At 43.1% G+C, this 19,015-nt stretch overlaps 1 long non-coding RNA gene across 1 annotated transcript; it reads right to left on the reverse strand.

Moving 5' to 3' along the window:
- Positions 1-3,268: 3,268 nt before the first annotated feature.
- LOC134485041 (uncharacterized) lies at positions 3,269-15,970 on the reverse strand. The gene is made up of 3 exons (XR_015646123.1): positions 15,879-15,970; positions 13,863-13,985; positions 3,269-3,595 (listed from the first exon to the last, which is right to left on the reverse strand). It is a non-coding gene; the product is annotated as an uncharacterized LOC134485041 (long non-coding RNA).
- Positions 15,971-19,015: the final 3,045 nt, after the last annotated feature.

A 19,015-nucleotide genomic window follows, 5' to 3' on the forward strand; every position in this document is an offset into this window, starting at 1 on the left:
GACAATGGAGGTCATGAATCGATGCATTGGCACTGACTGTAGAGAGCCAGCAGCAGTGGACTGTCTTTGCCAGTAGAGGTCCTGCAAGATTCTAGCTGTTGTGAAAGTGGATATCCTACAACATTGGAGAGCTGGCATTAGTGAATGCCCTGAGACAATGGAGATCCTGCAGGAGTTGGTTTGCTTGGACAGTGAAGGTGCTACAAAAGTGGAAGTCTTGCGTCAGTGGAGGGGCTTGGCAAAAATGGATGTGCTGCCACACTACTGGTCCAGCAACAGTGAATATCATGAGACAGTGCATTTGCAGTGACAGTGGAGCTCCAGCAACTGTGGAATTTTTGTGCCATTAGAGGTCCTGCAAATTCTAGCTGCTGAGGAGGTCTATGTCCTGCAACCTTGTTGGTCCTGCAACAGTTGAGGTACTGCAACAGTGTAAGTCCAGCTACAGTGGATATCCTGTTATAGTAGAGGTCCTTTAAATTGGCCTTGGTTAGACAGTGGACGTCCTGTGATAGTGGAGGTCCTATGACACTGGAGGGGCTGGAACACTGGAGGTCATGCCAAAATTGCAGTTCTTGTAATGGTTGCGGTGTTGTGACAGTGGAAATCTAGCGACAGTGGACATTCTGTAGGACAGTAGAGGTCCTACAATATAAAAGTCCTTGGACAGTGGAGGTACTGACGCACTGGAGGTCCTGTGAGAATGGAGGTTCTTATAACAGCTGTGACACTGGAAGTACAGAAAATGTAAATGTCCTCTGATAGGAGAGCTCCAACAAACTGAAGTTGATGAGAGACAGGAGGTCCTCCAACAGCAGTGGTCCTAAGACAGTAGAGATCCTGTAACAGTGGAGAGGCTGAGACCCTGGAGGTCCTTTGACAGTGGACTACTTTGTAACAATAGACGTGCTATGACAAGGGGGTTGTACAATATTAGAGGTCTTTGTTATACTTGAGGTACTCCAACAGTGGAAGTTTAGGCACAGTGACTTCCAGTGCCCGTAAAGGTCTTGCAATTTGGAGGGTCTGAGACAGAGGAGTTGCCTGACCACAGACACCCTACCACAATATTGGTCCTTTGACTGTGGAGGTCTTGGGATAGTTCAGGTGCTGGGACAGTGGAAGTTCTGATACAGGGGTTATCAAAGTGCATGCAAAGAAGAAGCAATGGTGCCAGCCAAACATGACCATGGCAAATATAATGAAGTTTTTCATCCACCCCAACATCATCTTGCTTCTCCAATTGAGTCTGAGACAATTCTAATAACTTATCGTGAAACTGGTTGAAATTTTACAGCTTTACAAATACATCTGAAAATCTTTCCACCGAGAGGAGGAAGGAGCCAAGGAAATATTTAGGCAAATGTTAGCAGGCTTTATCTATGGCTATGGGCACTGTATAAGTTCACAGTGACCTGAAACCAGATTATATTTTGTTAGAGAAGAACGGAAAAGTCAAAAGCATCGACTTTGGCCTTCAACTCAAGACAAACCTGGGCAAATGCTGAACTGGCAGCATGGTGCTTACCCTATTGGTGCACCTGATCTCTTCCTAGGACAACTTTATGATGGTGCAAAAAAAAAAAAACAACAATATATGGATCTTAGGAGTAGGCTTATATTTCACTGTTGTATTTGACTCTGTTGTCATACAACAGTTCAGAAGACAGGTTGTAGCAGGTGTGTACCCTGCTCACTGTGGGGTGTCAGAAGAGGCAGCTTAGCCTCTTAATAAAAGTCAATCCAAACTATGGGCTGACAGTCTCAGAGGTGATGATGTACCCCTGGTCAATAAAACCAGAAGAGGTTCACAAATCCTTATGAAGAAGTGATCCCTCCCATGCCAGATACTCCAAAAGAGGAAGAAACGTAATATATTGAGGTTTGAGGTAAAATATTATAGATTCATTGCATCAAAAAGGTATAACCAGAACATGGCATCCTATTGCTTAATGTAACAGCAAGTTATACACAGGAATTGCTTCACAACACAGGCTCAGCAGCTTTGTCCAGTTACGGTCCCATTCTCTACCCTTGCTGATTTCCCTCTAGGACTAAATAGGAATAGAAGTGAACACAACATAGACACATTGTTCTCCTCCTCTTCCAATGGCCTAGTGTATCTCTATGATCATAAGGCTAGTCAAAGAGGAAGCAAAGAGCCATTGGGCATGCCCTTCTTCTTTTCAGGACACTCCCGACAACACCCACAGTGAACAAAGCATACATACACACCAGAAGTGTCCTGTGTCTTCACTCAACAATCATCCACACTTAGAAGAGCTGTAGCAACGAGAAAACAGAGGACAACCTACTTTCCTGCTGTCTCTCAGCAGAGAGCAGGACATTCCCCTGCTGGGGATTTCCCAGAGGCATTAAAGGATGAACCAATTCCAATGGGGAAATTCACTGATGAAGTTGTGTTGCTGCTTTCCTTCAAGAATGAAACATTACAAGGGGGTGGAGGAAGAGTTTTCTCCCAGAAATGAGGCCAAGGGAGATTGTCCAGAGAACACGCAGATGGCAAAACCCATGTGCCTTTGTACTTTGTCCTTCCCAGTTTGCTCTGTGCTCATTCTTCCTCTGGCTCTGTTTTCCAGTTCCCCATAATTCTTACCTTCTTATATCCTCTAAGTATTTTATGATTCTTCCCCCAACCCAAGCCTTCTCCCTCTTCTGGATTTCTTCTCTTCCCAGCAAGGACTCAATATGACTGCTGTGTAGCACACTATAGAGCGTGGTGCAGCTGAATGAATCCATTCACCTGAAGTTTATCACACTCTAAAAACACCAGCTTACACAAAGTGAGGTGGAGAGTGGTATGAGCTCATGAAGTCTTCCATAGGTTACTGGTCCTAGCACACACGGCATTTATCACAAGAGCTATAGAACAAATTCTTATGCTGTCAAAAGTAGCATCACATTTCATTCAGCCTCAAATCTAATAACCAGCAATGACTTTGAAAAATTGAAATTACAGTTGCTGCAACAGTGCAGATCCTGTGAAGAGGTAGGTCCTGCGACAGTGGAGGCACTGAAATAGCGCTGGTTCTGTGACAGTGAAGGTCCTTTGAAAGTGGAGGCACTGAGATCGTGGTGGTCAATCTACTTACAGGGGAGCTGCTGCACAATTGAAGGTTCTGCTACAGTGGAGGTCCTGCAAAATTGGAATTGCTGATACAGGGGTATTCCTGTCACTGTAGAGAGCCTGTGGCAGTGAAGTTGCAGCATCATGGGAGATCTTGCTTCAGTTGATGTCCTGAAACACTTTAGTTGCTACGGGTGGTGCTACGACAGTGGAATTCCTGGGATAGTGGAGGTTATAGGACAGTGGGTGTCCTGAGACAGTTGTAGTGCTCCTACAGTGGAAGTCCTGCAATAGTAGTGTTGCTTGGACAGTCCAGTTCTTGGACAAAGGAGGTCCTGTGACACTTGAGATGCTGAGACTCTTGAGATCCTGAACAGTAGAAGCGCTGTGATAGTTGAAGTGCTGAGACACTTATGGTCCTGTAACAGTGGAGTTGACACACAGACAGTGGACTTCCTGAGGTAGTGGTGGTGCTTAAACAGTGGATTTCCTGTGACAGAGGAGGTCCTGCAATAGAGGAAGAACAATATATGCTGGCTGATGACCCAGAGCTTCCAGAAAATAGACCACCAACCAATATATATCAGAGGATTGCATTATTTGAAACCAATGGGATGGAAGGCCCTTGGTCCTGTGGAGATGTGATGCTCGAACGTAGGAGGAGGCTGGAGTGGTGGGTTTCGAAATGTTGGGTGAGTTTAGGAGCAGCATCATAGTGGCAAAATGGAGGGAGGAGGGAGAAGATGTAGGAGTGGGCATTTGTGGATTGGCACCTAGAATGTTGGACATCATTTGAGATGTTAAAAACAGTGGAAATGATAAGGTTTACATTGTCTGACCCAAACCTAAGGGATACTACAGAAGGAACACAAAAACCTACAGGTGCTCACCAACAATCAGATAAAATTTGGCCTTTGGCGGTCTACTCCAAAGAAACTCTTCCAAGAACACTGTTTTTTGTTTTTTCAAACAAAGTTTAAAACTCTTAAGTGTACTCTCAAATCTGCCCTAATTTGCATAAATCGGTCAAAACTGTTGGCTTTGTAAATACTTCTATCTTGTCCCAATAGTCACATGCTGGTCATCCCAACAACAAGATACTTGTCAAGGTGGGAGTCAATCAACATGGGATCCTTTTTCCAACTCGGCATGCAGACCCTCAGCTCACCTTCACACACACACACACACACAAACACACAGACACACACACACAGAGAGAGAGACAGAGAGAGAGAGAGAAAGAGAGAGAGAGACAGACAGACAGACAGACACACAGACACAGCTTCACAAACACATGCACACACACACACACACAGACACACACACACACCCATGAGAGAGTGATAGATCGAAAGTGAAGTAGAGAGAGAGAGAGAGAGAGAGAGAGAGAGAGAGAGAGAAAGAAAGAGAGTTCTTATCATCTACTTTCTAATGCATATTGTGTGCTCTTGGAGTTGAGCACAGAGACTTGCACATGTAAACCAGTCCTGTACACCTAGGAACATTTTCTGATCAGTATTTTCTCTTCTTTATGCAGTTCTTAAATTATCTTTAAGAGAGTGTAGGGCATTGACCTACCATGAAATCTTGGACCTAAAGGTACATTTTAATACAAAGCTTACATATCACTTACAGATGACTCTAGTAGGAAGTACATTAAGTTCAGAATCATTCAATCAGAAACCCTTAATGTATATACCCCATTCTAACTGCCTTCACTTAACCTCATGTTTGGACCACTGTTCCTAGCTGGAGATTCCTGTTTATCTCCCAGAATAAAAGGAGGCTCCATGCTCAAGTGGAACAGCAGATTCAAGGTGGGACTGTTGGGTGACATTACCGTGAACACCAGGGACTGCCCCACAGAGGCAGGTAGTGGCCCTTTCTTTCCTCCTGGGGAATCATTAGCTACATTGTCCTGAGCAGAGAAGGATCCTCTCATTCTAGCAGATGTTCTGGATGACACAAGGAATGTGAATAGATTATGAGATCACTTTTCCACATTTCTTTCTGAGGCAGAGACCCTTGAGACCCTTGGCTCAGGAATAACAGTTCCAGATAGCAAGGTGAGGTCAGTGTGGGCCCTGTGTTGACCTATGAATAGTTACTTATGTTAATCACCAAATCTTTAAAACTTACAGCATGTGAGAGAAAAGTCTCCCAGGAGTCTCAGCTAAAAGTAATCAGTGAGTTTTTAAGAACAAGAACAAGTAGGAAATTTAAATTCATGTGATTGGTACAAATAAAGCAAGACACTGTCACTAGATCACCTTTGTGTAAGGGCCCTGACGACATACACAACTTAAGATGTGAAGTGCTCAGCTAGCATGCTTCGTGGCATGAACCCAAGACACAGTTTCTCTGTGTCTCATCACCTCTGAAGCATGGTCCACAAACAATGGCAACAAACCTTCTCCTCCTCAGAGTTCAAAGTTACCTTTACTGTTAGTGATAGTTTCACAGTTAACTAACCTCTACTGGATACACAGGTTTGACTAACCTTCTCTGAGCTTCTCCCAACCATGTACAGATGATACATCCCTCTGCACATGAGGCCTGTTCCTCTCAGGCCTGCTGTTCTCCTTCCCAGATTAGAAACTGGATACCTTTCAAGCCTACATTTTTAAGTCATCTATCAACTTTGGGTACATGATAAGCACAACATGACATTGGGTGCCAAATAACAATTTCCTACCTGACAATGAATATGATCCAGGGGTACCAAACATGGAAACTGGTCAGGTAAGGTCAGGTAACCCCCATGCCATCTCGATGTGGAGATGAAGATTGACACAACTTCCCAAGCAGACTTTCTCAGTTTTCTCAGCCCACACAGCAGTCCTTTGCTGAGCTTCCTTACTCCCAGTGACTGATGAGAGTACATGAGAAGATGCCTGATTTCTGGAAAGCCCTGGGCCCTATGACCCACAGTAGCAGCAGCTTCTGATCACAGGTGATTTCAGGAACTGAAAATGCCTAATGTTCCTGTTTTGATTTGAATATGCTGAGCCCACGGTGTGGGACTATTTGCAGATGAGCCCTCATTGGATAGGTGTAGCCTTGATTGAGGAAGTGTGTCACTGTAGATGTGACCCTTATGTTTCTTGTCCTAGCTGCATGAAAATCAGTTTTCTAGTAGCGGCCTTCAGATGATGATGTAGAACACCCAGCTCCTCCTGTACCATGTCTGCCTAGATGCTGCCATGCTCCCACCTTGATGATAATGAACCAAACTGCTGAACTTGTAAGCCAAACCCAAAGCAGTGTTCTTCTTATAAGATTTGCATTGGTCATGGTGTCTGTTAATAGCAGGAAAACACTAAGTAAGTCACTTTCTACCACAGATTACGAGGTTAATTGAGTGATGTCATCACCTGAGGAGACATGGCCTCTTATTAAGGTTCTAATCTCCTAAGTAATTGCAGGCTCTCTTCTGGCCTAGGCATTGGCTATAATATTAATCTTCCCAGTGTCCTTTTCTCTGTAAACTCTACATTTTGCATTTCTATTTGCCCCATTTGCTCTTTTTCATTGAAGTCCTATACCTCAGTATAACAGAGGCCATACTGGGCTCTCTTCAAATTTTCATCGAAGAAATTTGTTTATTACTTTTTAATTTAGCCTCAGGTAGGTTTTTAGGATGTGGGCTGAAGGAAGCCACATTTTTGTAAAAGCATCATACAAACTATCCCAGACCAGTTACAAATATTGTTGCCTTCTGAATCCCCTTGTCCTGGGCTTCCACATTCTGGATAGGTCTTGGCACTCCTGACTCCCAAGCTCCTGCCAGTATACCCCATTAAACTCTTCTTAGAGCACTGGGCCACTTCTAGTTCAAAGTTCTGAATTCTTGCATATTTTCCAAAACAAGTAACAAGCACAAACTGGCATGGTCAGGTATCACAGAGCAAGAGTCTGCTCTATTACATCCCCTTCTGCATTAGTTACCTTTGTATTTCTGTGACAGAAATGCCATGAGCACAGCAAACTATAAAACATGTAGGCGATTAGTGATCCTATTTCACAGACCACCTGTTACCATAGGTTAAGTTCCATGACTACAGGGCACAGTGGAAGGAGCAGGAAGCAGAGGACTCACATCTGGAATTACAAGTACAAAGCAGAGAGTGCACAGGGAGTGGTGCAGAGCACTAAAACCTCAAAGCCCAGCCCCACTGGCATTCTTTCTCCAGCAAGGGCACACCTCCTAAGTTTTCCCAAACAGAGTCAGCAACTGGGAAAGGAGTACTCAACTGCCCGAGACAGTGGAGGATAGCTCATGCAAAATGTCATGGTGATTCAGGAATTTGAATAAGTAACAGAGAGACCCTTCACCCTGGGTCAATGTGTGTTGCTGCAAAGCCAGCAAGCTGCTCTCCCTCCTCTTGAACATAAGATGTGGATTAAGTAAAAATGTAAACAAGCATCTCCATGGAAAATCAACAGCCCTGTTAATCTGGTCATACTTATAGGATAAGTCCAGAGGTGCTGGATACTGAAATCACAGAAGAAGCCAACACAAACTCAAACCGTTTAGTCTATAGGAATAAAAATACCACAGAAGCCAAAATGGGTAACGATATGGAGCAAACACTCACTCACTCAGCAGATAAAATTACACCTAGCCCTTACTCACAGACCTACTTCATAAACAGTGTACATTCTTCTGGTACCTACTCAACACACAATCCTAAATGCTGCAATCAAACCTAATGGTTCCTTTTTTGTTGAGTATGACTTAAAAACACTGAAGTACTCTGAAGGAGGTTAATGGAATCTTCTCAGGGCCTGGGGAAGTTGGCTAAGGGAGTACAGATTAACAAAGCAACACAACCCAATTTCCCCACCAGCAAGCAGAAACCGGCCTGATGTCAGTTGCCAATTCCTGAGGGTTTAAGAGAAGCCTACAGACTGGAAGGACTGAGGTAGGTGAGATTAAAGTACAGTTACACTGAATGCTCACTTGAGGAATGGGAAGGGTAGAAACTGGAAAGTGCTCGTGTGTGTGTGTGTGTGTGTGTGTGTGTGTGTGTGTGTGTGTGAGTGTGTGTGTGTGTGTGTGTGTGTGTGTGTGTGTTCCATGAATGTGTTTCTGTGAGAGTGTGGTTGGGTTGTTGCTGTTGTGTGCTTAATTTGAGACAGAGTGTTACCACAAACTGAAGCTGTCCTAAAACTCACCCTGTACACAAGTGTGATTTGGACAGTAAAGAGACCTCTCTCCTGAAAGGGGGATTAATGATGTGTAGCACAAGCTATGTGTGAATGTAAATTTCAAAATCTGAAGATTTTATAAATCTCCTTTGGCTTGCTTTAACAATGCTGGTGATTATAGCAATACATGGTACACTGAGGACAGAACAGAATATATAGTGTGAGCTTTTGAGATGGTTCAGAGGTGAAAGGAATAGCTGATGATCTGAGTTTATTTCCAGAGGCACTGTTAATAATCAAACACAAATGTAGTCAACTTTTATCCTGTGGAAAAATCAGTCAGGGCATCCAGTCAGAGATTTAAGTATTTTTGGTGTTGTGATGCTACACAATCATAAGACTGATTCCTGTGGAACAGGCTAGTAGAGAAGACAGTAATCAACAGGACACGAGAAACCTACAGAGCAGGAACTAGAGAGAAAGCTCAGGATTTCAGAGCACTGGCTGCCTTTGCAGAGGACCTTCACTTGTTTTTCAACACTTCCAAGTCAGCTCACAGTCATGTGCAACTCAAGATCTAGAATATCTTACCCTCTTCGTGTTTTGTTGTCACTGCATAATACACACAGTGCACATATACTCATGTACACCCTTGTTGGATGACCATAATCCAACCACAGCAGGGACAGACCTCGCCACCCTCAATCTTGCCAATTTGAAGGAGGGAGCCTTCTTGTTAAAAGCACTGGAGAACAGCAGGCACAAGGACACCTGACTCACACATTCGACCCGAGGTCTTGAGATGGAAGCCACACATAACTCTGGCCTTCTCACTGAAGAGAGGTCATCCTTGGGTAAGGAACTTTCATCTGATACTGTTTTCCTCTTGGATCCCATTACAGAAAAGCATTTGTGTTTGTCCAAGTCTGCACAGGTTCCCAGCACCCTTCCTAGTCATGTCTGACAAATCCATATGGAAACCACTGTGTAACTGGAGTCCTAGTCTATAGCATCTCTCTACTTCATGCTACCCTCCTTTTATAATGCAGATTTCATAGGAAATCACATTCTTTGTGTACTTACAAATCCCATGTTGTTTACATGTGGCTAATGTTTCGTCCTCAGCATGCTTGCCTGGAGACAGGGCTGGATGCCAGTATTCTGTAGACAAGGCAAGATGCAGGTACTCTGGTAGCCATAGGACACCAGCATCACAGCTGTAGTGCAGTGCATGCATGGCATGCATTCACAAAGAAGACTGTAGCCACAAGGGCAGGTACATCCACAGGGTACTAAGGAGAGGGACCTGATTGCTACTGTTGATGCTGCATTTCCTCTTTGTTCTGACGGTTTTAACTGGAATTGCCCCCACACGCAAAACTCCTAAGATATCTGACAGCCACACACAGATGCACATGCAGGTAAAACACAAATGCATGTGAAATAAAAATAAATAATTTTAACTGGAGAGAGAGAGAGGGAGAGAGAGAGAGAGAGAGAGAGAGAGAGAGAGAGAGAGAGAGAGAGAATGGTGTTTATAAAAGAGAAACTTACCCTCAAAACCTATTTACTGTCCTGAAACTTCTTTCTCATGTGCAGAGGAACATAGACATGAAAGTCTTTCTCTCTACACTTCTCAGTGTGTGCTGGGGTACTCTAGATTACCGGTTATTTGGTGAAATGTTGAGGGGTTTAGAAAGATGAACATCATGTTGCAAGTCAGTGGTCTTTAGTCCCTCCTGAGTTCTGTGATTTCAGCTGAGGATCTCTTGCAATAGGTTATGTATCCTGAGTTATAATCATGACCTGTGGAACTTCATTTGCTAAATGGATAAAAGGGCCCCAGTGTAGTCATCTGTTACTTCCCCAACCCATGAGCATGACCCAGGCCCAGTCACAAGTCAGAATTGGGTCCTCAGAGACGCCACTAGGAATGTATGTAGACAAAAGTAAGAAGTCTGGGGAGGATAAGGAGGAAGAGTGTCAGGTTGAAGCCTGTTTCAAATTCAGAATAGCAGAGTATGTATTTCAGTTAACTGCTTTCATAATTCCCTCATCTGTGAAATCTTAGGACTTGTTAGATTAGATCTTTTAGCCAGAGAGCTAACACCACTGAAGCCAAAACTTTATACAGACAGGCTATCAGGAGTGTCACCCATGTTTACTATCTCTGCTTCCAGAAGAGGTGCAGACAAATATTTCCTCACTCATGGTGAGTACACCACAAAGGAAACCAGTGCATGCTCCTTACACCCCTGAGGACTTCCCAGGGTAGGGGTCCCCAACACACTGGGATCTGACAGTGAAAGTGTCTGTGATTTGACTAGGGCACGAGGGACTACTTATATCACTTTTCCAGGGATGGCACTGCAGAGATCAGACAGTAGTTAAACTTGAAAGCTCATCACATTCAACTTCTCCCTGTGCTCCTAACACACCTGGTCCCCACACCCTAAGAACTGGCAGCCCCTTTAAGCTGCTGCTGTACTTTCACACCCTGCCTCCCTGGACTCTGGACTCTTCCTCCTGATGCTCTGCTCCCAACTGCCTTGCACCCAGCATTTTACTCCTTTATTTTTATTTCTTGTTCCCACCTCCTGCATGTGTTCTGAGTGGGTCAGCTATGGGTAGGATCACGAAATATGTGGCTGTACACACACACACACACACACACACACACACACACACACGTAACAATTTAAGACAAGGCAGACTGTTTATCTGCAGGGGATCCAATGCCTTCAAGAATTGGGACCCTGTAAAAAGAGCACTACACTTCAAACAAAAATACAAGGAAAATAAACAACTGGAGTGTCAGTGGAGGTTGTGTAAGAAGAGTGTCAGAAGAGCCTGTGAGAAGATGAAGGGTATACTGAACACCCAGCCAAACTGGAAACGTCTGCACCTGAACTGTGCAGCATCCACCCTGCAGTGTGGCGTGCTGTGGGGGTGTCTGAGAAACCATATCTCATCACCTGAGTTTGCACATATTTAGACCAAGTCTTTGGGTGTTGGGAGGTGACTACTATATCTATAGATTAATTAAAATTAATATGGATGAGTTCATCATGCATAAACAGTACAACAAAGTTGTCCAGACCCAACTGTTGGATGTATCATTAATGGATTATTCCTTAAATACTTCTGATCACGAGGATGAAAAATTTAGTATTAATCTCTGTTCCACTAGTGGATGACTCACTAAGTGTGCACCACACTGGCGGGGACCAACCATCAAAGGAAAGCTACCTTTCTTTTAATCTTTTGCAACTGCAGTAGCCTATGCAAAGCAAACACTCACATGTGTCTCATCAGTCAATCAGTCTACAGGACAGAGATTACCTATGCCAATCTCAGGGACAGAACAGCATTTTCTGTTTCCAATTCAACTACCTTTTTTTCTTTAACCTGCAGCCAGGATCCAAAAAATTGCCTCAAAACAGCATTTACCTGCCCACACTGAAACACCATTAATGAACAGAGAACAAGAAATGGTAGAAACAGTCTCAGCAAGGAGAAAGTCAACAGTCAGGTTGTGAAGACTCCTTCACATACTGCAGAGCCAAGACAAGTCAGCCTCAGCAAGGCATGGCCGGCTACCCACACACACCCCATGGCTCTGAGCCCATCAGCACCAGACCTGAGAACTACCAGGGATGCAAGCTTGACACTCGAGACTCTTTTATCTTTCAGTCAGTAAGGTGCCGTGGAAAGTACCTGGGAAGGAGGGTTTACAGAGAAAGTCATAGAAACATTTCAGCCTTAAAAATAAAAATCTGATCCCTTCAAAGCCGTGTGTGTGTGTGTGTGTGTGTGTGTGTGTGTGTGTGTGTAGGTGCTCATAAGACGTAGGTAGTCTTGGAAAATCAAGGAGAGGAAGGATTTATTGAGAAGCTGAGATGGTGGTCAGTGAAGGGTGGATGTTGGAAGGAAGCTAGAGCATGGTGGGATTTTATAAGCCAAAGAAGTGAAATTCGTATTTAATTCCCTTTGACAACTGGTCCAGGTGCAGTGTTCCTAGTGGTGGCTCAGTGCTCCAGCTGTGGATTCAGGGAACTAGAACATCATACTGAAAATAATCTCACAGACTACAGAGTCAAATTCCTGCTGATGCTCCAGTCCCATCAGAGAAGAAATTAAGTCCCTCCTCCTATGGATCCTCTCATTTTTGTCATTCTCTCCTGCAGGAGATTCAGTCCTTCCTCTGAGGGGGCTACTCATACCTGCAGGTGATTTAGACCCTCTTGAAGGGAATTCTGTCTCCAGATTGGGATGCGGACCCTCCTGTTAGAGAATTAACTCTCTAAATCTTCTCACAGAGTATGTGTGACTACATGGAGACAGCATTATCTGCACTTCTAAACTCTGGTAAAGAGAACCTACGATATGAGTTTGAAAACCTCTGAGTTATATACTGAGTAATGAAAACCTACAAGTTCTATACTGTTGATTTCTAAATGTATTCAGTTGATTATGAATTATTCTGCAATATTTTGATGAAATTTACTTACTTCCTAGATTTCAAACAAAAATAGAAGCTATAGTTAAAAGTTTAGTGTGTGTTTGGCCAAATTATTTACAAAATATTTTTGGTTTTTATAAAAGTTGGTGTACGACATAAAAATTTTCCCCTATTTTGTTTTGTTTACTGCTAGGATATAGAAATGCTTTATTTCTGCTGACAGAGCTTATATTCATTGGTCTTGTATAACTCACTGTTCAGTGCTAAACTTTAGTAGATTCCTTAGGGTCTCTGCCATTTATAACAGGATTCCATCTACAAGTCTACTGCCTTGTTCTTCCTTTCTGATGAGATGCCTTTTGTTCAGTTTCCCCCCGTAAATGACAGAGCTATACTGTGAGAACAATGATGGACAGCAGTGCCAGAAAGACCTGGGACACATTTACAAAGTCTGGTCCAATTAGAATGGGGCATGGTGAGATAGTTCTGTTATGTTTGCTCTGACCCTATGAGTCTCTCTTCACAACCTTCACTTGGACAAGTTGTAACCCAATTAATATGGTGAAGGATGAAGTCCTTGACACTTAGTAGGTGACAATGCCTTCCATGTGATCCATTCAAGGAAACCTGAAAGGTGGGCTCAATTGTAATGACATTGCTGTCTTTATGAAAGGGACCCTAAAGTCACAGACACTTGAAGGGTGCAGAGAGAGACCACAGGGCACCAAGAGGAACCAGCTACCTACAAACGGAGGAGAACTGGAGCCAACTCTTGGACCCCAGTCCTCCAAACGGAAGCCAACAGAAACCTCTGCTCAGTTCTGCCTGCAGCCCACAAACACTAGAGTGTGCATTCTTGGTGTGCTCCAGAGCCTGAAATTGGCTGCTCTAACCCCAGCTCTGTCGTGGGGTGGATGGAAGTCTTGTCTATCTTGGGGTGGATGGAAGTCTATCTCTCAAGGTGAGGTAAAGTGGTCCTGAGTTAGGTGCCAAGGTCCAGTCCCAGGGGGAAGCTTCCCGATAGCTAAGCTTGAGCTTGAAGCAGGCAGAGCTGTGCTCTCCTTAAGGAATGTAGCACTAGTTGCCAGAATAGAGGTTTCTTCTTTCAATGTACACTTAGGCAAATTTGCAAAGATCCAAAATGCTGGCTGTGGTTCTCACCAGTTTCCTTGGAGTATGCCCACAGAGTTCCTTGTCTGCTCCTGGGAATCCAAGCCTTGTCCTCAAAGGGGCTGCTCATGCACTCATCTGACTTCTTTGGCCAGGAAGCACACCTGATAAAAACTGAATTTTAAGAGGCACATAAGATCAGAGAAAGGACTATAAGAGCTCGAAGGGGCTCGAGACCCCATATGAACAACAATGCCAAGCAACCAGAGCTTCCAGGGACTAAGCCACTTCCCAAAGACTATAAATGGACTGACCCTGGGCTCCAACCTCATAGGTAGAAATGAATAGCCTAGTAAGAGCACCAGTGGAAAGGGAAGCCCTTGGTCCTACCAAGACTAAACCCCCCAGTGAATGTGATTGTTGTGGGGAGGGTGGTAATGGTGGAGGATGGGGAGGGGAACACCCATAGATAAGGGGAGTGGGAGGGCTTGGGGGGATGTTGGCTTGGAAACCAGGAAAGGGAATAACAATCGAAATGTAAATAAGAAATACTCAAGTTAATAAAAAAAGACATAGAGACAGGAGGAACTGCATCCTGACCTTTTGTGTAGGAAGTTTGGCTTGGACTGATCAAGTATCAGAAGGACCATGAATTCCCTATGGCCAAATTAGCTGGGGCTAAGTTTATACCAAGAGAGCTCCTTGAAATACCTGATCTGCAGTTTGCGCTCCCTTCTACAAGCAACTACTCAATTGAATATAAGTGACTACATCCAGTTTACTTAGTTGGCTGCTAAGTGTAAATCTACTTTTACCTGTATTTAAACATACGGTTCATATCCCCATTAAATGGAAAAGCCCCAGTGGTATTAGTTTTAAAGGTGCTCACATAATAAGTTTTTGCCAAGAAATTTTCAGTAATTTATGTAGAAATCTATATGGAGAATGCAGTATAGTACAGTCAAATCACAGGCTTTATAATCCTATATTTAAAGTTTGATATGATTACAAATATTAAAGCAGGACTATTTTAAATAGTCTAATATATTTAATTTAGAATTAATCTGTTTTTCCATGCACCAATCAGCCATAATGTAGGTTAGCTTGTTTCCTAAGTCATGTGTTTTAAGAGGCTTATCAGTCTACCAGCTAAATTTGAAACACCTTTGACAGGATTGTATTATTTAGGTACCAGGAATATTAAGAAGATGAAAAGAATAGGAAAGTTAAAATGATTTAGTAAGCATTAAGATTTATGGATGCATAACAGCTTAAATCTTGATGAGATATGTGTAAGAAAACTAGTAGGGGGAGCATAAGTAAAGGAATGATCCTATCAGTGCCTCTAAACCATAAAATGCATTCCTACAGTTATCTGAACTCCATTGACTACGGAAGTCAAGGTAAAACACACACACACACACAAACAAAAGAGGCAGATCAGATCATCTTTCTGATTATGTTCACAGCATAGACTTCTTTGTTTATTTGTCTGTTTTTGTTTTTTTTAATTTTTTATTAGATACATTTCTTTACTTACACTTCAAATGTCATTCCCCTTCCCGGTTTCCTGTTCATAAATCTTAGGTGGGGCTGCTGTAAGGTTCAGATTCTCTGCTTGGGAGCCATTACCACATATGATGTTTATATTTTTGTTCACTTTTATCAATCTATTTTTCTGCGGTGTGCTCTAAGAGGGCAACGAGTACGGTTACATAATTATTGGTATTAACAGCTGTACTCCCAAATCCTGCTCAGTATGGAGTCTGCTGATGTTCAGCATAAGGAGGTGCCAAGTCAGGGAACCTTCATTTGTTGATGCAGCAAATGAGAGTCCAGAGAAGCCCCAAGCGGGAGATGGAGGAAGGAGCCATAAGGACAGTTGGGAAAAAACGTGTCAACTTCCCTAAGATTCGGAAAAGAAGCAGTTGGTCTCCATCCCGAGGGAACTCAAGCTAAGACTCACAAAATAGTGCTACTAAGCCAACCCAAATTCTCTTATTTTCCCCACATCCCTGAGAGCAGAAAGGAGTGGTTTCAAACTCCATGGGCTCCCCTCATACTCACTGGAATTGGATGGTGAAACTGCCATAACCTCTGTTCTGAAAAATCCCCTCAGGAACTAATGAAGGGCGTGGCTAAGTCCGAGAGAGGAGTGCCGGGTATCGTTCATTGGCCACTCATGCGCGCGCATGAGTCTATGCCCATACACTGAATTTTTCCAGGCTACCTTTCAATATCCTTCGCATTTACAGTGCTTGTAAAATACAAATCAATTTACTGTGGCATTGAATACCAATCTCACCTAGAGGCATCACTTTCCCAGCCCACTGGCGATCCTCCCCCCTGAGACTTGTAATGGAGGAGGCCCTTCCCCTTCCACTCTACCATCTCAGGAGAGTCTACCACACAGACATGTCTTATAGGGTCCTTCCATCAGGCCACGCAGGTTCTGTGTTCATTTCTCACACTTTAACATTTATCCACACCTGTGGTCTGCTGATGTCTCCTGATCCCCCATCCTGTTCTGTATGTGACTGCCTGGGATCACAGGGCGAGTAGGGGCAGTACTATCTACATACTGTTTAAAACGTTTAGGCAATCTCAAGACTGGCACTTACCTCCCAGCGCTGTGAGTGAACAGGTTGAAAAAAATTCTTATACAAACAAATCACTTGACATTTTAGGAGATGAAAATTTCTTCTGCCAAGTCAATCAACCACCCTATTCTGCTTAATTGTATAATAAATTCATGAGTATAACTGTTTCTGAAATCACTTTATTACCTGGGAATGGGCAAAGGAAGACTCATGTAGGATTTGGCAGAAAATGAAGTGGTACAGAGACCAGGGGCCACAGTAGGCCTGAGCCACAAATCCCACACAGGACAGGGAGCACAAGAAGACATGGTCCTGGGTCAGCACCAAATCTAGTTTCTAAGGGATGTCTCTACAGAATTAAAAAAAATAAATTAAAATATAGAAATACAAACACTAATTCCAACATATAAGTTCTGTTCTTCCAAAAAAGTTCCCCACAAGCTTTTTAAACCCTCAAACATGCTTCCCATTTCTTAAAGTTCCTTTGCTTTATTTATCGGACACTGCTGAGTGTCATAGGCTACAGGTAACGGTACTCAAAGTCATTCCCTGTTCATCTGAACTTTACATCCTTTGACCAGCAACTTCCCAACTCCATCATTACATTTCACCCAAACCCTGAGATTTGGACACTGTCCTGCTCCCCGTGCTAAAGCACAGTAGTCATGAGGGTGAGGGGACACAACATCCCACTGACCCTTCAGCCTGCTGGAACGGATCAGTGTATCCTGTGCCATGATAATGAAACATACCTTCCTTCCATCAGTACTGAGTGGCCACTTACATTTGAAACGTGAATGACCAGAAGACCTTTAAGGCAATGGGCTTATCAGTGAGTAGTTTGGGGAGTCCAGGCCTTAGGAAAACATTTCCCAACAGTAGTGTACGCTATTCAATGTGCTCTTGCAACACTTATTCACATCTGACCTCACTGTCCAGGGATGGCCAAGTCTACTTCACTCCAGGTCTCACAAACACACATGCAGTGTTTTCAGATGCTTGCAGGTTCTTGAGTGCATCTGTCTTCCCATGCACTAGGGACAGCAGGTACCTGCTCTTCTTTGGGAGGTATCAAAGGCTTCTTTTTATGCTATCAAAGGCTCCCTATGTGCTGCAGACACAAGGAGAATACACTTCCTGGGCAAGACAAGTGTGCAAATCCTTCATCAGCTCTCTGGGACATTCTAATCTCTTACAGAGGAAAAAACAAAGACACGCTTTCAAATAGGAAACTTGATAAACGTAAAAAATACTAATGGTTGTATTTCAACAATTGATCGTACAGCTCTTATTAAAAATAATTTTTGGGTTTCAAATGCTTCCGTTTTATTTAAAATTTTGATTATTTCCCTCTTGCACAGATTTCTATGGAACAGAAAGTTCTTCTGAAACCATATTAGAGATTCTGAAAAAGAAAATGTGTTGAAATCATAAAGTCACCTTTCACACAAAATAAGCAAACAGGCCTTTCTCCCATAGCTCAACTGAGGAGTGAGGATGCAAAATTCAGGAATTAAAATTAAATAAATCTGTTATGCTGAGAAAGAGATGCAGACTTAACTGACACAAGTTTTCTTATAGCACTTAAGTCACAGGGGGCACAGCAACACACTTCTTCCTTTCCTGACAGTGTTTATAAATCTCTTTACTAAATTTACAACTTCTGAGATAGCTGTGCTTGACCGCCACACATGAGCTCCCATTTATCTCGGACGTCTTTGCTCCTGCTTGCAAGAATGCTGTGTAATGCTGTGAGAGCTCTACAGCCTTTGGAACCTCTGAAGTATTAGTTAACTCTAACAGAACTGTCACCTTTGCTTTCCACCAATGATTAGTGTTCTGGTGATTTGAATTGATAAAAATAAAATCCCTAGCATCAAATCTGAAACCTTTCTCTAGAATTTTGGAAATTAAATTATGAATTAGATATTCAATCTCAAACATTTACATTGGATCAGGAGGCTCACATTTTAGATGAAAGATGTGTTGTGCGCCTTACATTAACAACTCCTTGCAGCCAACTCATGAAAATTAAAGAACATACACGCAACATTTCACCTGCCCTAAGAGACCTGTCTCCTGCATACAGGGTGCCCAATGACACAGGTATTCCCTAGGCTGAGAGGCCTGTCTCCTGCAGAAAAGAGCAATTCTCAAATTCATCTAGAATGACAAAAAACACAGGATAGGGAAAATATTCTCAACAAAAAAAGAAATTCTGGGAGAATCAGCATTCCAGAGACACAGTAGTGCTCTGAAATTTTCGGCTATCACTGTCTGGTAGGAAAATGGAGGTTTTAGAAAGAACAGAAAGATAATATCTAGGCCTACTGCCCTTGGAATGACAATGGAAAAGGTAGGGTAGAGGAAACACCCTGTCATCTTTAAAGCCCTTCATTCTGCCTTCTGGGTCCAAGAGTGCCAATGCTAACAAGAACGGGTAACTTCACCTTTGTCAGATCTCTAAGAACTAGGCAGGATTTTTCTTGGTAAAGTAAGACAAAATTTCTTGGATGTGGAACATCTCTCAATTGCAACCATTTCAGAAAAAGAAATTAAACATCACTTAGAAGGACATTTGTTCCTTCCTCTTCAGGCCCACCC

The sequence above is a fragment of the Rattus norvegicus genome, chromosome 1 (assembly GCF_021556685.1).
Source record: "Rattus norvegicus strain SHRSP/BbbUtx chromosome 1, alternate assembly SHRSP_T2T, whole genome shotgun sequence".
NCBI classification, from domain to species: Eukaryota; Metazoa; Chordata; class Mammalia; order Rodentia; family Muridae; genus Rattus; species Rattus norvegicus.